At 39.0% G+C, this 22,704-nt stretch overlaps 1 pseudogene; it reads right to left on the bottom strand.

The window, feature by feature from the left end:
- Positions 1-7,643: 7,643 nt before the first annotated feature.
- Positions 7,644-18,524, bottom strand: LOC103239483 (starch-binding domain-containing protein 1 pseudogene; annotated as a pseudogene).
- Between the last annotated feature and the right edge of the window lie 4,180 nt (positions 18,525-22,704).

Here is a 22,704-nt window from a genome sequence, read left to right on the forward strand (position 1 = left end):
TGCACCTGTCATCCAGAAACACCCATTTGAACTCTTATATAAAAGAGAGACTAATTCCTCTCGTATTTGGGCCATCATTAGTTTGGGGGTCTGTTTATTCTTTGACTTAATCTATGCCAACTAATACATTTAGAACACAACTTTAATTCCCATCTAGTAAGAAGACTTGTGTACAGGAATTCTTTCCTTGTAACATCAAATATAAATATAAAATGGTTTTACCCTTAGTTGTGGCAAGTTAAACACCACACTTCCATTTCTGAATACTTTCCACTAGTTCAATGACTTTATATTATAGGATTACAGAGGTCAAGACTGAAGGTCCATAGCCATCGTAGACTAGTTAGTTCACTCAGTTCCAAGGTCAGATGCCCTGATGCCTTTCCGCTGTCTTGCAAATGTGTTCCTTTGGTCACCGAGAGTTATTAGAGGAAGAGTGGGAATAGAATATTCCAAACCTATTATAACTTTTGAAAAAATTTCTCAAAATTTCCATGCTATTGTGAAGTTAGTGACATTATTTTTTACTTGTCATGGGCAGCCATCCTTTTACAGTAATAATGTAAGCCTCATTTAGCAGTCCTAGCCAATGAATAGAAAAAGAGTTGGAGAATATGTGCATTATAGTTCTCATCATACTTATGATAAAAGAGTGAATTACTTTCCTTTTGAAGTTGCATTAACATGGTCAGACTAATGGGATACTATTCAGTGTATTGAAAGAGGTAGTTTACTGAATGGGCTCACGTAGGCATTCCCCAAAAGACTGAATGCATCTATAAAAAGTGAGCAATTTACTTCCTTTTCATAAGGAGGAAAGTTCTTTTGAGAGGTAATTTCTTCACTTCTAAAAATGGAAGAAACAAGAGCGATTAACAATAGTCTGTTGATTACACCTGTATTGATTTGAGAATATATAGCAAAGACAGACAAATATGCAAGTATGTGTTCCTCTCTCCATGTAACTGCACATGTGCATGTGTGTATACATACATATATATGTATATGGTAGGTTCATGGCAGTTAAACTGTATGAAGCTGCTGTGGGCACAAAATTAGTGAAAACTGAACCACTGCATGCAGGGAAAATACATATCTATAATATATATTTTATTTGTGTGTGTGTGTGTATTACACAGATTATAGTATTAATTCCTGAGAACAATTCATCCCGGTAGATTCTTTTTACTCTTTATTTTACAGAAAGGAAAATTATGGTCAGAAATGTTCAATGACTTGCCTAAGGAAGTCCCACCATCAGGTGCCAGAGTTGAGATTCAAGCCTGGTCCAGTTGGCCCCAGAGCCAGAGCTTCCTGCACCACCCTGCACTGGCTCCAGCCTCTGGCCATCTTTGTATGAGAGAGTTGAACAAGAAGGCAGAACAGTTCTCTGCTGGAGCTCAGCTGGGAATGCACGTGTCTGGGCGAATCAGATTTTTCACCGCTCTGCATATATCCGCAAATGACTGGAGAAGCACCAAGAGTGTTGATTTTGGGATTACACATACATTTTAATGAGTAAGCAAATTAACAAATATGGAATCTACAAATGATGAGGATTGACTGTGTATACATATATGACATACTTTTATGTCTGTATTTGTAAGCTACCAGCTTTTATTTATACAGATGTACATATATGTATATGTATATATATGCACAGTTTGGGGAATAGAAGCCTCATTCTCCAGAGCAAATGACAAGAGGATCCATCCTAACAACTAATGATTCAGCTGGCGCAATCAAAGCTGGATAAGTAATGAGCCACTTTTGGAGAGAAGGGCTGTTCAATTGGTACTGCAAAGCTTTCAAAACATCAGTAGCTATTTCCTTCATGACTAAGCAAGTGATTAGTTGTTCAGTAATTTACTTCTTACACAATTTCTTTAGCTTTCTAACAAAATTTTAACTTCTTGGATATTAATATATTTCCATTGCTTTTATTTTTATCTTATAACTTTTTTTCTTATAACTATTTTATAAGTTATTTTTATCTTATAACTATTTTTGCTTTTTTATAACCATCACTGGAACTTCTTGCCAGCTTTTATGTTAGCCTCTGTGAAGTGACAATCAACCAATTTGAATACAGTTGATTATTAGCTATATAGGGAAGTGGTACTCCCAGTGAAGTGTGATTTAAAGGGCACAACTAGACCCTGCCCTCTCCGAAACATCTCTTCCTGAGCTCCTGATATTCTTACTGAAAAGGAAAGTGTTAACAAATAGGCAAGTCAGGCAAGGGGCATTGGAAGTATCTTCTCCACTTTATTTTTTCCCCAGCCAACTCTGAATTAAGACAATTGGGAAGTCTCAAGTTCCAGAAAGCTGTTATGACACCTCTCCACCCAAAATCCAACCTTGGATTAGGTATCTGAGCCAAGTCCCACCTGCTCTTTAGCTGCACCTAGCTGCACCTGCACTCTCCATGAGCTCATCATTATGTGGAATACTGCCTGTTCACCAGACCATCTCATCTAGAACTTGAGCTTCTCTAGAATGTGCCTTTAAGAGCTATGAGCCCAGTACCTTACACAAGGTTACAATCTTGGGGAGGGATCTTCCACTGCCACTTATAAATGTTTTGTGTCGCTCTCCAAATCACATTAGTTTCTCAATACCTACATCTAGTGCTAAATAACCTCATGTTACCTGGGGCCATTCTGCCCTGGGAAATGTAGGATAGCTCAATCCTAATTCCATGCCTTGGTGGAAACCAAAACCCTCACCCAAGTTTCTGCTAATTCCCAAGTGGGGGGGGAAAGGATGACATTTTCATAGTCTTCTTTATCTCTTAGTGCCAGTTTATATGTGTGCATTTTCTTTCTCAAGTCATGTCTGCTGAAACCTGAAACTGATCCCCTGACACAATTTCCAAAACTTGTCCAAAAAATTTCTATCTGCTCTAAACACCTCTGAGTACAGTTGACATTTCTGAGGACTTGGTCATCATAGGAAGAGGGTCATGTTACACACCAGAAAGCAGACAACATAAAACACAAATCAGCAATTTCTGTTTTTAAGAATTGTTGAGGTCTCCCTGCTTTTAGTTGCTGCCTTTAGCTCCAGATAGTGTCCTAACTTCTCCCAGGTCACACTCCCTCTTTGGGGAAATGAAAAACAAAATAAAATCTTCCTCTCTTTGCCATATACAAAACAGATCAGGCATCCATATTTGTTACTTCAGTTACTGCCCACCTGGGAGCCTCAGCCTGTCCCTGCCACAGCAAGCAGTCTCATTAGGTTATTTTCTTCAACAAAAATAGTAAATCCTATGGCCAGCTGTTAAGATCTTTTGTTTTATATCCATCCTGTTACTCCTCTAATAGTTTACAAAGGATTTTCACACCAATTATCTCCTTTAATCTTAACAGTGCTGTGAGGGGGTTAGAGTAGGTGTCATTATCAGCCTTGGTTTAAAAACGAGGGAAATGAGATGAAACAAATACATCACTCAAATCTGCATCTGTGGATGCTGTAGTGGGTTGAATAGTGTCCTCCTAAAATGCACATCTACCTGGAACTTCAGAATGTGACCTTATTTGGAAATAGGGTCTTCGCAAATGTAATTACTTAAAGAACTCTAGATGAAATTATCTTAGAATTAGGGTAGACTCTGAATCTAATGACTGGTGTCTTATTAAGAAAAAGAGAAGAGATATTTGACACACAGAGACACAGAAAAGGAGGCACAGATATGAAGACAGAGGCAGAATTTGGAATGAGGCAGCCACAAGCCAAGGAACTCCTGGAGCCACCAAAAGCTGGAAGAATCAAAGAGGAATTCTCCCCCAAAGCGTTTGGAGGGAATGTGGCCCTACTGACACCTTGGTTTCTTTCTCCTCCAGAATTGTGAGAAAATACATTTCTGTTGTTTTAAGCCACCAAATTTGTGGTAATTTGTTAGAACAGTCCTGGGAAACTAACACAGATGTCACATATGGAGATCTGTTTTAATTCATCACTTCTTTCCTATATGCATGGTGGTCACAGCTCAAAAATGTTCTATAAAACCAGCCTCCACAAAGAATGAAGCACAGAATCAGCTGTAGCTCCTGTGGCTTCTAAAGAAATCACCTCTGCTGTCTCAGCCATCAAGAATGAGACAGACTCACAAAGGCTTCACTCAGAAAAGGAGTCCATGGTGTTTCAGCCCCCAGTGAAACTCACAAGCATCCCAACCCAGCTCAGGAACTCAAACACCTAAATTCATAACATTTTCAAGAAACTTTCACTGGCAAAAAAGGAACCCCTTTTGGAATTCTTTTATGAATAGACTTTCTGGAACTCTGTCCAATATTTTATATGAGTATTTGGTTTGGGAGTTCTGAGAGGGCTGCAATCATCCTCTCCCTGCAGAGTCCTGGACAGCATTACCTCCTACAGGATACAATATGTGATACTACTCAGAGTTTTGCCAACCAGAGAAGCTCATCCAAACTTTAGCATACAGAGTTTTCACTGGGGCTTCTTTACATAGGAGCATGATTGATTAATTCACTGGCAATGTGATTAATATTATTTGGAACTCACAAAAATCCCTGGGAGGGTGGTTGTATTAGTCTGTTCTCACACTGCTATGAAGAAATACCCAAGTCTGGGTAATTTACAAAGGAAAGAGGTTTAATTGACTCACAGTTCTGCATGGCTGAAGAGGCCTCGGGAAACTTACAATCAAGGTGGAAGGGAAAGCGAAGATGTCCTTCTTTACATGGGCGGCAGGAGAGAGAAGTGCAGAGCCAAGGAGAGGAAAGTCCCTTATAAAACCATCATATCTCATGAGAACTCACTCACTATCATGAGAACAGCATGGAGGAACCACCCCCATGATCCAATCACTTCCCACAAGATCCCTCCTCCAACATGTGAGGATTATAATTCAGATTACAATTCAAGATGAGATTTTGGTGGGGATGCAACCAAATCATATTAGTGGTTTTGTTTTGGAGGTGAGGTTGCTCTACATGCTGCGGTATCTATGTAGATAGGGGCTTAGTCAATGCAGACTGAACACAGGACACTTTAACAGAACTATTAACTGAAAGCAAGTTTAATGTGTATCATTCTGGCTGCATGGCATTAAAAAAAAGTCTTCCAGTTCTCAAATGGGAAAGCACACATTTTCTGAGCCAGTGGCTATAAAATTGACTCACATCTGCATCTTAATTGCATTTTACATATTCTGTGTTTAGTGCCTATTAATTAAGGTGCAAGATGAATAAGTTTCGAGAGGCTCACAGAATTCTCGCCTGGGAGTTTTCTTTCTTAAGGAGCCTGTATACAGCTCTCCACTAGCCTGGATGCCTGGTTTTCTTTGACAAATTTCAGCTGGGATGCACTGATAATATAAAGTGAGCTTCTCCCCTTACAGACTCCTGCTTATTTACAAACAGGAAAGCCACAGCGTGGTTACTCCCCAGCACAAAGAATGGAAAATAATCAGAGAAGGGAATTTCCCCTCCCCCATCTAAATATGAAACATACAAACATTGAAACTTCAGAAAGACAAATTCAAGGGTGGTCGTTTGCCTTGCACAAGGCACCTCCAGGTGTTTGTAAGCGACAAACTTTCCACTGTTACTTGTAAACACCAACTACCCAGAGTTAAGCCATACCTCATAGGTTAAGGGCACAGTCCTCTATAAGACTTCTCTCATTTTCAGACACCAGCTGCAAGTTTGGGGTTCCCAGGGCCACCCTCACTTCTGATTAGCTGGCTACAAATCTAGAGGTCCTCATGAAGCCCCTCATATTCAATAATTCCCTAGAATGACTCATAGAACTCAGGAAAGAACTATACTTAAAATTACAATTTTGTTATGACAAAAGAATACAAGTCACAACCAGCCAAGGGAGAGACACATAGGGGGAGTTCTGGGAGGGTCGCAATCATCCTGTCTCTGCAAAGTCCCACACAACATTACCTCCTCCAGGATATGATGTGTGATAATACTCAAAGAGTTTTGCCAAACAGAGAAACTCACCCAAACTTTAGCATGCAGAGTTTTTATTGGGGCTTCATTACACAGGCATGATTGATTGATTCATTGGCAATGTGATTAAACTCAATCTTCAATTCTTCTCCCTTCCCTGGAGGTTGGGCTCAAAGCCCCAAACCTGTAATCATAGGATTGGTCTTTCCAGTGTGTCCAGCCCCCATGCTGAGTCACCACATTAGCATAAACTATCAGGTGTGATCTGAGGGGCCCACCATGAATAACATAGATAATGCTACCACTCAAGGAAATGTCCAGAGTTTAGAGGCCCCTTCCCAGGAATGGGGGACAAATGCTAGCCAAATTATTTGTTGTTGTAGTTGTTTGGTTTTGTTTTTTAAAAGATATTAAAACTCAGCTTTTATTTGTTCAGTTATAAAAACTTAAAGTTTAAATATATGCTGTATTTCTTCTCAGAGCAAAGGTGTACTTCTGTATTACTATCCTTTATAAATTTGTTTTTGTTTGTGTGTTTGTTTGTTTGAGACGGAGTCTAGCTCTGTCTCCAGGCTGGAGTTCAGTAGCACAATCTCGGCTCACTGCAACCTCCACCTCCCAGGTTCAAGGAATTCTCCTGCCTCAGCCTCCCAAGTACCTGGGATGACAGGCACGTGCCACCACGCCCAGCTGATTTTTGTATTTTTAGTAGAGATGGGGTTTCACCTTGTTGGCCAGGATGGTCTCGATCTTCAGACCTCATGATCTGCCCACCTCAACCTCCCAAAGTGCTGGGATTACTGGTGTGAGCCACTGTGCCTGGCCAATTCTGTATAAATTTGTTAGCCAAGATAGCTACTTGTATGAAAGGAGAGGGAAGGGTGATGGACGGAAATGATTGCTACAGGACAGTCTATCCTTCCAAATCTACTGGGACAGGGGAGTGAGGGTGGGAGAGAGATGGTGCCACAGAGGCTCCCATGGGTAAATGATGGGTGCGTCCCTCTCTGCAGTCAGGCTGTACCTATACTTCCCAGTCCTCTAAGAGGTGTCACTCAGGCCACCTCACTCAGCCCAGTCCCTAATCCCATTCATGTTCCCTTTCCTCATGGGCTGCTCCTGTGCCTGACTTCCATCATGACTGGTTCTGATTAGGCCCCTGGTTTCTCTATCAGCCTTAGATCATTAAGACAAAGACGTACTTGCTACCTTCAAACCAGTGCCTGGCATGTAAAATCAAGCAAAAAATGTTGGGAAGTCTTGGAGTATCTCTTCATATCCTTATTAATCACATCTAGATCACATTATTTTCTGATCACAGTTCCATATTATTTTTTAATATAAAATGTGCATGTAGTAAAGAGTGTTTCTCAAAGTGTATCAATAGGAGATCAGCTATGTTTGAGTGAGCTTTATTTAGCTACCGTGGTCTAAGGATCACCCAACGGCTCAAGCTTGAATCCTGTGCAACTGGTTAGTTTCTTTGCTCCAGCTGGTTAGTTTATTTGCAGCTGGTTAGTTTTTTTGCTCCGTGACCACAGTCCTTACCTGAAGCTTAGCCAAGTCACTCCCCAGGAAGATCAAACCCTAAAGTAATAATGATTCAGTACAAATTCATCATTCAATGATACTAGAGGGGGACAAAAAGTCCATACTCACTGGAAGCATTATCTGCACATGTGTGTGTATATTAATATATTTTTTCTTCACATTAGACAAATGCCACTGGCAAATTTAAAACAACTCAGATGGCTGAATTTGGAGTCACACTGTCTTTATCTTATTTTAAATTATTCAGTGCACTCCACAACCTCAGCATCTCCCACACTCTTCTACAGCCTCTGCAATACTAGGCAAACTCAATGAGTGAATCCCCACCTTGCGTGAACCACTTTATCCTCATGGCCATTCTCTAGGAATCCACTGCAGCATTTTTCCCAGCAGATAACTTTCCCATTCTCTACCAACACAAACTTCCATTCCACCACTGCACTTGCTGGCAGGAAAACAGTATGAGTCTAGAATGCACCCTTGCAATAGTAAGGTGTGATGTAAGTGTTCCATCTTCTAAGACCCTCATGGTTTCCAGTTTGCAATGAATCGCACATCAGTACTTGTGATATAATGGATCTGGAACCTGACACTAACTTGCTGAGACTCTGAAGATATTGCTACTACCCTCTTTGTTTTCCGTGCACTCTTTCTTCCACTAGAGTACTTCTGCCATTATCCATTTCCTGCTTTAGGTTTAACCCTGGAGCCTCAAGACTGCCACCGAAATCAACATCTCCCCTAGAAGAGTTCCTAGACAACATTTCCCAGTTCTCATAGTCAACCAAGTCCAATTGTGCTAGGCTCACTTCTTTGGCTCTGTCTATGAGCAAGTTGCTAGAAGGCAACTTCTCTGCAAAACATGTAGCTGCTTTAGCAGATGTCTCTTGTGCTTTTCCAGAATACCCATTCTGCTATAGGAGATTCAAGTCTTTCATTTCTTGAAACTTCAGAACAACTCAAGTTACCAGTCTCAAAGGTAACTAGAGCTTCTGTGTCTGAAATCTGTCCAGCAGGAACATGTTCTCTTGAATTGTCACAGATGTTTCCATGCTGCTTCCTGTGGATCTTTGGTTTTAGAAATCAAATGTCCACTGTTTTCTTGAAGATGCTCTGGTTTGGTGAACAGCTCCTGCCTGGAAGGTCCAGGGTTAAGTTTACCACTGACTCCCTGATTGCCTCCCAGAACCGCAGCCTCCCCAAGAGAAGCATCCTTCTCTTGTTTTATGTCCCAGTCCTTCCTCGTGTCCCTGTCCTTCCCCGTGTCCACAGGCTGCCCTGCAGAAGCCAGACAAAAAGCATTCTGGCAAGACCCTCACCAACAAGCAGGGCAGACAATATGGCACCAATGGCTGAGAGGCTGTGACTCCAGGAGACAATGGGACCAGGAAGGGGCTCAGGTCACACAGGAAGAGTCACCCAAATTCTTTATTATGTACTCCTATACAAAGAGGACTCATCTCTAAAATGAGGAGAATAATAATGCCCCGTGCATGGGCATTTCATAAAGATTAAAGTAATATGTATTTCTGGCATATAATGCTCATTCTTTGAGTGTTAGCTATTATTATTAGCTTACTGAATTTGTGGTCACTGAACTTCAAAACACAGCCACTGCTAACCCTGTTGTAAGCACCCGAGCATAGGGGAAACATTTTATTCATCTTTATATACTTCACAGTAACTGTGTCTTGCATAAAAGGTTTTCAATATGTATTTACTGGTTTGTTTTAAAAATATATCTACATTTAAAGTTAGTGCATTTAAGATTGATATCTATTTGGCCTTGTTTGATTTAAATGTCAGAACACCTTCATATGAGAGAGATCAGAGGAGCAGCAGAAGCTGCATTTAAAACAATTTGAGCAATAGGCAACTCCAGGGCTACTCAAACACTGGGGAGAATAGACCTGACATCTTGATGAAAAAAATGCTTGTATGCATTTCTGTCCACCCTTCTAAAGCTTTAAAGACATTTTCTCAGCATTGAAAAGAGTAAGTTCTATTATGAAAAAAGATTTAAAAGGTACTATCCTATCCTATCCTATATACCTGAAGAAAAAGTAATTTTTAAAATGCCATTTGCAACAACAACAAAACTGTAAAGTACTTCAAATGAATTTACAAAAATGTGCAAGACACTGTAAATTTTTACTGAAAAGTATATCACATTATGAGGGACAAGATTCAATATTTGTAAACATTCAATTGTCCACAAATTTATCTGTAAATTCAATGCAATTCTAATAAAAATCTCCAACCTATTTTTTTATATAACTTAGCAGTATCATGCTAAAATTAATATGTAAGAGTAAATGCAGAGCAGTAATCAAGGTAATTTTCGAAATAAAAAATAAATTCTAGTTCTTTAATTTCTAACACCAAACTTTATTATAAGGTGGAGTAACAAGCAATATAGTACTGACGTAAGAATAGATAAGCGGATCTTTGCAATGGAACAGAAAGTACACATATACTGTATATGGAAATTTAGTATATGCTAAAAATGACATTTCAAATCTGTAGGTAGACAATTATGTAATAAGTGGTGTTATATCAACTGGGTATCCATTGGTAAAAAGAAATAAAATATATCATTTTTTCATGCTAATTACAAAGTAAATTACAACTAGATTAAAATCCTAAGGGTAAGATTAAAAAGTGTATAAAAGTGTTTGGCCGGGCGCGGTGACTCACGCCTGTAATCCCAGCACTTTGGGAGACCGAGGTGGGCAGATAATGAGGTCAGGAGATCGAGACCATCCTGGCTAACATGGTGAAACCCCATCTCTATTAAAAATACAAAAACAAAATTAGCCAGGCATGGTGGCGGGCACCTGTAGTCCCAGCTACTCAGGCAGCTGAGGCAGGAGAATGGCGTGAACCCCGGAGGCAGAGTTTGCAGTGAGCTGAGATCATGTCACTGCACTCCAGCCTGGGCAACAGAGCTACACTCCATCTCAAAAAAAAAAAAAAAAAAGACAAAGAAAAAAAGTGTATAAAAGTGTTCAAAACAAATAAATGAAAATGCATGCATGAAATTGAGTAGGTAGATCCTTCCTAGGATTTTTTTTAAGTCGTAAGAGAAAGAATTGGTAAATTGACTACTTTAAAATAAAACTTTTATAATATGACGAATAATATACAGAAAGTTTTTTTAATGGAAGACTAAGAGAAGATATATCAACATATGATAGATAAAATATTGGATTTTGGATAGACAAAGGAAAATTCTCTAAAAATAGAAGGAAGTACAAACAATCTAATGTAAAAATGGACCAAAAAAACCCGAGTGGGCAATTCACAGAAGGGAAACACAAATAGGGCTTTAAACATATAGAAAACAATGCTCAATTCCATTAGAAATCAAGAAAATGAAAATTAAACAATCACTTACTCTTGTTACCCTTCAGGTTGGCAAAAAAAAAAAAAAATTGTTTGATATTATCAGCTGTAGCAGAGAGTATAGGTAAATGTGTATTCTCATAGCCAGCTAACAGGATTCTATATGGGGCATATCTTATGTTCTGATAATTCTGTTTTCTATGTTCAAGGTATGTAAGAGTGAGATTGGCAACACACTAAATGTCCACCAATACAAGAATGGCCAAATAAGCACATCTTTACAGCAGCTGATGTTTAAGTGGGTAATATGAGATATGTACTATATAAGATACACTTATGCATAGTGACATGGAAGGTCTTGAACACAGACTGTTGAGGGAAAAAAGCAGTTGCAAAACTACATATATAGAATGTAATCACTGTGTTTGTTAAAAATACGTATTTCCCCAAAAGAGTATATCTTTTCTACATGTACTAAATGTTTGTAACTGCATGAGTAAATATATTCAAGAATGCTCACAAATTTTTCCTGTGCAGAGGGCACTAGGATTTGAGGAAGTAGGCAGAAAAGAATTTAGCCTTACCTGTAACATTTTAATTTTTACAAGGTGAATGGTCTACTGTATTACACCTGTAACAGTAATAGCTGGAGAAAATGTATCCTAACTCCTCCCTAGACTTTAGGGCACTCTTTACTGTATCCTTGGTTCATTGTGATGTTAAACATTTAAAACTCTGTGAAGTCAGTTCTACAATTCTCATTCTACTGATAACCAGACATTGGATTATATTGGGCTTCACTGTTTTTTCCCAATTTCATTATTCAAGTTCTCTACATTGTATTTAATGCCTTCTTGGAGAGATTTTTTTATCTACCATTCTATTTTTGGAGAACAGAATGACAGAAAAGTTTTTGATGCCTAATTTTCTCCTTAGCCTTCATTGGCTTGAATAATTCTCTTTCTCTCTCATGTTGTCATCCAAATGGATTTATCTTGATAAATCGTGTTGAGGAAAAAGCAAATATTTTTTGTATCCCAAGAGACTTCACAGAATAAAAAATAATTGCTTTGTTGTTTTTTTCTGTGCTTGTATTCCTACCCCAAATATTTCACAGTTGTCTTCAGAAACATTGTGTACTTTAAGAACTCAGCAAATGTTTTCTTTAAAAAGAGAGAGAGATCACAAGCCATCAGCCCATTTGTTTCCCCTCTAGACCTAGGTGAAATCCATCTACTCTGATGCTCATAAAACGGGGACCCTCCTGTCCAGAACATCATTTCTCTATGAGTATTTTTCTCATCCCTTTGATTTATTTCCCTGCTTTTGTCATTGTAGAGAGCTATCTTGAATCATAAAGAAAGCCCTATTTTTTATATATCTGAAAAAGACAGGGATATAATTGAACTCTACCCACAGGTATAAAATAAAATAAGCCCATAAATACAGCCATAACACTGGAAAAGTATAGAAAATGTTTCTGTTCTCATTATTTTAGGAAATAAGCTTTAAGCAGCAAACAGCATATGAATCTGAACTGACAGGTAATATGAAAATAAGCAGAAGAAGGCAAATAAGGTGTGAATCATCCCTAGGGTCATTTATCTCCAGGAAACAGGTTGCACATATTTCTGAGCTTCTGCCCCTTGGTGGGGAGTACCTGAGGGGTAGGGGACAGGGCACCCACCAGCAAGCTTTACAAGCACTAAGAAGTGCCCACTGACCTCTGGGTTGGTGGGCCTGCTATCCTCCTTCTCTCCACGTCAGAGAATTTCCCTGGGCCCTGAAGCTTTGAACCCTAACAAATGGTGCTATGGTTATTCATCCTAATCCATTTTAAGCTCACAGGCTTCACAGCCACCTCAGCATCTGTTACTGTCTAATGATCTTATATATCCAGTCACAGAGATGGCAGGATGTGGTAGTAAAAATGCCTTTTCTCCCTCTCGGGGCAACCCACGGTCTCAAATCTGGCACATACAAGTATCAAAGTGAAAATGGAAGCAAGGAGAGGCATATAGGCAAAACAACAACAACGACACACACACACACACAAAGAGGTGACAATAGCTGGAATGAAACCACCTTTGAAAAATTATGACAGTGAGACAAATCTGACATAGCTGACTCCACCTTGCTTCTAACCTCACAAGCTAATGGTCTTTGCTCATTCCTGGGCACAGGTTAACTATGGAAGGAATTTAGTTTATAGTTTAACTTTAAAAACAAAGATATTAGTCCCTTCCCAAAACTAACCCTCTTCTTGCTTGGATATAAAAACCACCTTCGTAAAACTAACAAACTGACCACAAAATTAGAATTGTGGTTCAAGAGTAATGTAGCCAGAGGTCGAAAGATTTGTTACCTCCCCAATTTGTCTTTTAGATAACATCGCAATTGTAAAACCTAAAACTAATGTTTGAGGTATTTTTCAGACCTTGTATTTTGATGCTATCCCAGCACCATTTATTGAATAGGGACTCTTTCCCCATTGCTTATTTTTTCCAACTTTGTCAAAGATTGGATGGCTGTAGGTGTTTAGGTTTATTTCTGAGTTCTCTATTATGTTCCATTGGTCTATGTGTCTACTTTTGTACCCGTACCATGCTTTTTTGGTTACTGTCTTCTTATAGTATAGTTTGAAGTTGAGTAATGTGATGCCTCCAACTTTGATCTTTTTGTTTAGGATTGCTTTGGCTGTTAGAGCTCTTTTTTGGTCTAATATGAATTTTATAATTCATATTAGAGTTCTGTGAAATATGAGATTGATAGTTTGATAGGAATAGCATTAAATCTGTAGACTTCTTTGAGCAGTATGGCTATTTCATAGTATTGATTTTTTTTTTTCCTATTCATGAGTGTGAGACGTTTATCCATTTTTTTGTGTCATCTCTGATTTCTTTCAGCAATTTTGTAGCTCTTCCTTAGAGGTCTTTCACATCCTTGGTTAGGTGTATTCATAGGGTTTTCTTTCTTTTTTTTTTTTTTTTTTTTTTTTTTTGGCTATTATAAATAGGATTGTGTTCTTGATTTGGATCTCAGCTTCAACACTATTGATATATAGAAATAGTACTAATTTTGTACATAAATTTTGTATCCTGAAACTTTACTAAAGTGGCTTATCAAGACTAGGAGTCTTTTAATGGAGTCTTTAGGGTTTTCTAAGTATAAAGCCATATCATCAGCAAAGAGAGATAATTTGAATTTTTACTTTCCTATTTGGATGCCTTTTATTTCTTTGTCTTGCTAATTGTTCTGGCTAAGACTTCCATTACTATGTTGAATAGCAGTGGTGAGAATGAGCATACTTGTTTTATTCCAGTTCTCAAGGGCAATGATTCTAGTATTTGCCCATTTAGTATGATGTTTACTGTGGGTTTGTGATAGATGGTTCTTATTATTTTGAGGTATGTTCCTTTGATGCTTACTTTCTGGAGGGTTTATATCATGAAGGGATGTTGGATTTTATCACAAGCTTTCTCTGAGTCTATTGAGATAATCAGATGGTTTTTGTTTTTAATTATGTTTATGTAGTGAATCACATTTATTGATTTGTGTGTTCTAAACCAACCTTGCATCACAGGAATAAAGCCTACTTGATCATGGTGAATTAACTCTTTGATGTGCTGCTGGATTTGGTTTGCTGATATTTTGTTGAGGGTTTTTTTTTCTTTTTGCCTATGTTCATCATGAATATTGGCCTGTAGTTTTCTTATTTTGTTGTTGTATCTTTGTCAGGTTTTGGTATCAGAGAGATGCTGGCTTCAAAGAATAAATTAGGGAGGAGTCTCTTCTTGATTTTTTGGAAAAGTTTCAGTAGAAGTGGTACCAGCTCTTCTCTGTACATCTGGTAGGATTCAGCTGTGAATCCATCTGGTCCAGGGTTTCTTTTGATTGGAAGGATTTTTGTGAACGACTCCATTTCAAAACTCAATATTGGTCTGTTCAAGGATTCAATTTCTTCTTGGTTCAGTCTTGGGAGGATGTATGTGTCCAGAAATGTATCCATTTAGTCTAGATTTTCTAGTTTGTGTGCATGGAAGTGTTCATGATAATCTCTGGGACTTCTTTGTATTTCTGTGGTATCAGTTGTAATGTCACCTTTCTCATTTCTGATTGTGTTTATTTGTATCTTCTCTCCTTTTTCTTTGTTAATCTACTTAGCAGTCTATCAACATTGTTTCTCCTTTCAAAAATTCAACTTTTGGTTTGTTGATTCTGTGTATGGATTTTTTCTGTCTCAACTTCATTCAGTTCTGCTCTGATTTTAGTTATTTCTTTTCTTCTGCTAGTTTTGGGGTTAGCTTACTCCTACTTTTCTAGTTCCTGTAGGTGTGATGTTAGATCATTAATCTGAGATCTCTCTAACTTCTTGATGTGGGTATTTAGAGCTATTAAATTTCCTCTTAACACTGCTTTTGCTGCATCCTAGAAATCTCTGTTTCCATTTATTTCAAACTTTTTTGATTTCTGCCTTAATTTCATTGTTTACCAGAAGTCCTTCAGGAGAAAGTTGTTTAATTTTTATGTAATTGTGTGGCTTTGAGAGATCGTCTTGATATTGATTTTTACTTTTGTCCCACTGTGGTCTGACTGTATGGTTAGTATAGTTCTGAATTTTTGAATTAATTTATTGCTTTCTGGCTGAGCGTGTGGTCAATCTTAGAGTATGCTCTATGTAGAGATGAGCAGAATGTATATTCTGTGACTGATGGGTGGAGTAGTCTATAAATGTCTGTTAGGTCCAATTGGTCAAGTGTCAAATTTAAGATCAGAATTTCTTTGTTAGTTTTCTGCCTTGATGACCTGTCAAATGTTGTCAGTGGGGATGTCGAAGTCCCCCACTATTATTGTGTGACTGTCTTTTTGTATGTCTAAAAGTACTTGTTCTATGAATCTGTGTGCTCCAATGTTGGGGGGGGGTATATATCTAGGATAGTTAAGTCTTCTTGTGGTATTGAATTCTTTATAATTACGTAATGCCCTTCTTTGTCCTTTTTTACTGCTGTAAGTTTAAAGCCTATTTTATCTGATGTAAGAATAGTGACTCCTGTTCTTTTTTGTTTTCCATTTGAGTGATAGATTTTTCTTCACCCTTTTACTTTGAGACTATGGGTTTTATTGCATGTCAGATGGGTCTCTTGAAGACAGCAGAATGAATGGCTCTTCCTTTTTTTTATCCAACTTGCCACTCTATGCCTTTTAATTGGGGTGTTTAGACCATATACATTCAAAGTTAATATTAGTATGTGAGGTTTGGATCCTATCACGGAGTCATTAGTTGGTTGCTTTGTAGTTTGTATTGTATAATTGCTTTATAGCATCTCTGGACTATGTACTTAAGTGTGTTTTTGTGGTAGTGGGTATTGTTCTTTCTTTTCCATGTTTAGACCTCTCTTGAGGAACTCTTGTTAGGCCAGTCTAGTAGTGATGAATTGCCTTGGCAATTGCATGTCTGGAAAAGATTTTATTTTTCCTTCACTTCTGAAGCTTAGTTTGGTGGAATATAAAATTCTTGTTTGGAATTTCTTTTATTTAAGAATGTTGAAAATAGGCCCCCAAACTGTTGTAGCTTGAAAGATTTCTGCTGAGAAGTTTTCTGTTAGCCTTATTGGGTTCCCTTTGTGTGTGACCTGATCTTTTCTGTTGCCTTTACAATGTTTTATTTAGCATTGACCTTGGGCAGTCTGGCGACTATACTCCTTGGTGACGTTCATTTTGTATAGTATCTTGCAGGTGTTCTCTGGATGTCTTGTACCAGATGTCTACCTCTCTGGCAAAACTGGAAATATTTTATTTGATTATTCCTTCAAATATATTTTCCAGGTTGTTTACTTTTTCTCCTCTCTTAAGAATGCCATTAATTCATAGGTTTGGTTGCTTTACATAATCCCATATTTCTTGAAGATCTCATTCATTTTTAAAATTCTTTTTTCTTTATTTTCTGACTGGATTAGTTTAAAAGATCAGTCTTCTAGCTTTAAATTATTTTTTCTGTTTGGGCTAGTCTATTGATAAAGGTTTCAGTTGTATTTTGAAATTCCTTAAGTGAGTTGAAAAACTCACTTGATTGATTTGTTTTTAAGATGTTTATCTCTGCCTTCATTTCCTAGATTGCTTTAGAAGTTTCTTTGTGTTGATTTTCAACCTTGTCCTGGATCTCATTGGGCTTCCTTGTAATCCACGCTTTGAATTCTTCATCCTTCCTTTCTGAGTTTTCGTTTTGATTAGAGACTGTTGCTGGATAGCTAGTGTGATCCTTTGATGGTGTCACAGCACTCAGATTTTTCATGGTACTAGAATTTGTGCACTGGTTCCTTCTCATCTGAGGCCACTGACACTTCTAAATTTTGTCATTATTTTCATGTAGATAGGATTTTTTTTTCCTTTCTCTCTTTTCCTGTGTTACTATTTTCTTCCCATTTCCCCCTCTCCCTAGGGGATATGACTGTAGAGAATGTAGGGTAGAATCTTTTGCCTTTGTTTCAATATCTGTATGCACTTCTGTCAGCCAGTTTTATGTTGGGCAGTTCAACCTACAGACAAGTTAATGGTTCTAATGAGTAAGAGCCAGATGTGGCCAACATAGATGGGTATATGTTTAATCCTTTTTTACTGGAAAAGGTCTCTGTTTCTGGAGGCAAATGGCAGATCTGTGGAGTTCACAGTGGCCTGAGCACCCTATTCAGCACCGTAGCTGAGGGATAAAGATGGTTGGGGCTAGATCAGGCCTGCTTAGAAGTCACCCAATGGCAGGCACAAGCACCAGCACCAAGGGAGGTCCAGAGCACAGCCACCAAGTGCCCAGAGGTGTGTCTAAGTGTGCCTTGGGACTGAAGAGGAACTTCTTTGGCTTCAAGTTCTCTGCACAGGGAATGCAGTCACCTAAATTCCAAATCCAGGAGAATGACTGCTCTAGATGCCTGGAGCTCTGCCTGGGCATGGAGTTTAGAGGGCCCCATTCCACCACAATGTCTGCATAGGGAGGGTGGAGTGGCTCAGGCTGCTTATGCAGGTGATGCACTCCAAATGCTTAGAGATCAGCCTGGACATAGGGCAGAGATGGCACCATTGCACCACAATCTATGTGTAGGATGACTGGGCAACTCAGGCTGCTGGTCTAGGTGGGTGGGAGATCCAAATGCCTGGAGATCTGCTGGAAGTAAAGTGGAGAGGGCCCTGCTGCACCACATTCTATGTACTGGAAGGGTAGGGTGGTTCAAGCTGCTGATTCCATCAAGGGGATGCTCTAACTGCCTGGAGATCTGCCTGGATATGAAACAGAAGAGGCCCTATGGCATCCAAATCTGTGCACAGGAAAGGTGGAGCAGCCCAGGATGCTGATCCAGAAGAGCGAGTGCTCTGAATGCTTGGAGATCAGCCTGTGTGTGGAGCAGAAAGGGCTCTACTACATCACAATCTCAGGGGAGCAAGCTGGGCCACCCAGCAATGGCACATGTAGATCAGTTCCAGGTCCCCAAACTGGCCCTGGCTGCACATCTTCTCACCAAGGAGAAACTGTCTGTTGGCCCTCTCCTCCTGCACCAGACCTGCAATTGGGGAGAGAACAATTCCAGTTCCTACAGCTTGGCTCTTTTCCATACTTGTCACTCAATTCTGACTGTGAAGGCTCCTACTCAGCTCCGGAGCAGGTGCTCCAATCTCTAGTCCAAGACTAAAATGCTGCATGGCCATGGTGCCAGGCTACCAAATAATGACTGATGTTTTATGCACCCAGATTAAAAATGGTGCCACAGTCTCCAACTCAGGCCTGGGAAAATGCCTGCAGCTTTGTCTGGTGTCCTTCCCTTTCAGTGTCTCCAAGCCTCTCCCCAGGTTGGTGCCAAGGCCTTGGAGAAACAAAGTGCTCTTCCTTAGCCTGGGTTGTATGGATCCCCAGTGCAAAGGTGAATCACAGAGGGAGGCTTTCTACCTCCTCCTGTCCCGTTCTGGGGCTTCACTCACTTTTGTCAGACAAATGCCATCATCGGGGCAGCTTGCCCGCCTTCTCCTCTCTGGGACCTGGGATGAGATGTCCTTCACTATTCTGGTGGATTCCTGTTTTCCTTCTTGAATTAAAGTCCGCAGAGTTGATCTTTATGACTGATTTTGCTATTTCCAAGCAGCTAAGGCACGCTGAAAACCTCTAATCAATTATCTTGGAAAAAAACAAAACCAATCCTCTGTTTTATAACATTACATAGAGCTCTGCAACTGACTCAAGCATGCGGTTTGTCACACAAATAGGGTTGTTAGACTGACATCAGGTAGTCATATGAACTAAAGGTGGCTAAATGTATTCCCAGGAGTATTTGCCATAAAGCAGAATCTCATAATACAATCAACAGTAAAGTGTAATTTCTGTTAGCATTATGGCCTTTCCATCTTATTTTCCTATAATGTCTACATTTCTGAAGAATTGATTTAGAAAAAACAATCAACATTTGTATAGTACTTTATAATAGGCAGAGCACTTCAAATACACGAGTTCACTGATTCACTTAGTAATTTGAACGACAAGTGGATTCTATGGTGCTCAGGTTTGTGTTTATGGGTACTGTGTGGATGTGTAAACCTCTTAAACTCCCTTAATCTCATGCTTTTGGATTCTACTATGATTCTTCTGGAACAGAAGAGACCCTTTTCTCTGATAGTCTGATATTCACAAGGGCTTTATTACTGTAAAGAAACATTATTCCTTGCTATGACTAAACTCTTACACATGGAGACAATGGTAATAATTTAAAATAGTGGGAAGTGGAAAATTACAGTACTCGATGTGAAAGTAGCCTAATGATTACACCTTTTCTTTTTAGCTCCAAGGTTTATGAGTTACAGTTGAAATGAAAGTGAAGCTATCCCTTATTATTATCCGAAGTAGGATATTAAAATATAAAGCAGTCCTCATAAGGTGTTTTGTTTTAGCTTTTTACTTGGGTGGTAGTATAGCACTTTCTTTAAGAATGTAAACTCTTGACTAAGAATCTAGGCTTCCTGGGTTTGAATCGCAGTTTCACAACTTTATTAGTTAAATATTCTCTTGGGCAAGTTGTTCAAGCACTTGAAATCCAATTTCTTCACCTCTAACATGAACATCAGAGCAGTGCTCTTCATAGAATCACAGGGAGAATTTAACAAGATCATCTATGAGGAGCTCTTGGCTTAGTGCCTAGACTCTGTGAGCTCTGTTTATGTGGTCTGTTGTTAAAGCATTTTACAGTCAAAAAGAAACAATCACATCAGCTGAATGGGAAGCTGAAATTCTACCCTTTTCTTGCACATAAATAAAATAGAAGACTGCTTTTATTTCTATTTTTCCTTCTAGGAAGAGAGGGAAGAAGCTGTTCCTGTCATTTAGTGATGGAATCTAACAGTTTATTTCAGCAGTCCCTAACCTTTTTGGCACTAAGGACTGGTTTCATGGAAGACAATTTTTCCATGACTAGGGGATGGGGGATGGTTTTGGAATGAAAATGTTCCACCTCAGATCATCAAGCATTAGATTCTCAATAGGAGCATGCAACCTATATCCCTCGTATGTGCAGTTCACAATAGGGTTTGCACTCCTATGAGAATCTAATGCCACTGCTGATCTGACAGGAGGCGGAGTTCGGGTGGTAATTCTCACTCGCCTGTCTCTGATCTCTTGTTGTGCAGCCTGGTTCCTAACAGGCCATGGACCAGTATTGGTCTATGGCTCAGGGGTTGAGAACTTCTGGTTAATTTGACTTAATGAGTTTGCCAGGGTGGTAGATTTCCCGTTGTTGTTTGTTTACTTGTTTCTTTGTTTTTACTTAGATTCATCAAGGAATAAGAATTTAATTCTGGCCCAAGATGCTCTTCCTTAAAGCACAGTAAGCTTTCTGTCAAATATATATGAAAATGAGATTTTTTAATATCCTGCTTTGATTTTTGCTATGTAATAAAACATCTCTAAACTTAGAAGCTTAAAAATAATCATTTATTAGCTGATGATTCTGTATGTCAAGCAATTTCACCTGGGTGTCACTAAGCAGTTCCCCTGCTAGTCTCACCAGGGTTCACTCATGCTATTGCAGCTGGCTGGCAGATTGGCCAGGGATTGGTCTTGCATGTCTGGTGGTCAGCTGTGGTAACAGAGTGACTGGGACACATGTCTCCAGTGTCCAGCTGGGCTTTTTCACATGACAACTGGGTTCCAAACGCACTAAAGGTAAAGAACAAGTCCCAGTACACAAGCATTTATCAGACTCTGCTCATACCATGCTTGCTAATGTCCTGTTAGTCAAAACAAGTCATATGGCCAAACCAAGATTCAAAGAGTGGAGAAATAGACTCCACCTCTTGATGGGAGGAACTGCAAATATAGTGTTATCACTTGTTCCTTAGCATTGAATTATAATCTTCTTTAGAGGAAATTAAAGCTACCTTATTACAGATAGCATGAACATACAGAGTAATGAAGAGAATCTACCAAACTGAAATACTGTGTGTAACTTAATGTTGGGGTAGGAGTTGTGTTCAATTCACATAAGTAAGTCACAGTCCTTTGGCTCAAGGACACTGTAGAAATGAGATAACACATGCAGAAGGCCATACTACAAGGGCCGTTTGTGATCAACATTATGAGAATGACCCAGCTAAGAGTTATTGGAGTTATCTAAAGAAAGAAATCCTTGGTCCCTGTGGGAAATAGGGGATGAGAAAAATTCCTTGGAGGAGGTGAGGCTTAAATGGAGCTAAAGAAATGGCAGGATTTGCAAATACAATTTAAAATATAGTATATACCAAGGGAGTGGGTGTCAAGTTCAAGGATATTAACACGGGCCTGAAGTCGGAATATTTAAATACAGTAAAGATGCCCTAATGGGTTGGCAGAAGTTAGACAGCAGAATGCATTTGAGATTCATAGTTGACCAATTTCTTTCCATGCCTAAGTTAAACATAGAACTGGAATCAAGGGTTTGGGGTCTCTAAAGACCAGACTGCTATTCCTAAAATATTGTTCCTACCCTTTTCCTCTTTTGCTCATTGAAAAATCTTTGATAGCTGCCTTTTCTACATAGAATAGTTTGTGCCACAGAGCCTTGTGTCAAATGTGGTTTTGTCATATGCCTCAAATCGTGTTTCCGGTCTTCTCTCTCACTACTTCCTATTCCATTTAAAAATTTTTCTCAGGAGTGGTATTCATTAAAAATTAAGTGTAGAATCTCTCTTCACCTGGCTTAAAAATTTTAAGGCCTATTTTATTTTCAAAGTTAATGCTGGGCTTTGAGTAACAGCATCAGTGAGTTCTAGTCCCTTAGGAGCAGAATTTGGAATGAAATTACAAATGTTCTTTGAGAAAATAATCAAAGGTAGCTCTACCATCTAACTTTTATTTTACATTTTAAGTGTTTTGCTCAAAAGTTGTTTTTTTTTTTTTTTTTTTTTTTTACTACATAGGTCCTAGCAAAGGATGGTGTATTAGCCCGTTCTCGTGCTGCTAATAAAGACATACCTGAGACTGATAATTTATAAAGGAAAGAGGTTTCATTGACTCACAGTTAGTTCAGCACGGCTGGGGAGGCCTCTGGAAATGTATTATCATGGCAGAAAGGGAAGCAGACACGTCCTTGTTCACATGATGACATCAAAGAGAAGTGCCATGCATAAAGGGTGGAAACCCCCTTATAAAACCATCAGATCTCATGAGAACTCACTCACTGTAACAAGAACAGCATGGAGGTAACCACCCCCATGATTCAATTATCTCCCACTGGGTCTCTCACATGACATATGGAGATCATGGGAACTACAATTCAATATGAGATTTGGGTGGGGCACAGCCAAACTGTATCAGATGATCTGCCATCAGTCAACATTGAGTTCCCACTGAGTACTCTGCACTGTCCAG

Source organism: Chlorocebus sabaeus, chromosome 11 (genome assembly GCF_047675955.1).
Source record: "Chlorocebus sabaeus isolate Y175 chromosome 11, mChlSab1.0.hap1, whole genome shotgun sequence".
Classification (NCBI taxonomy): domain Eukaryota; kingdom Metazoa; phylum Chordata; class Mammalia; order Primates; family Cercopithecidae; genus Chlorocebus; species Chlorocebus sabaeus.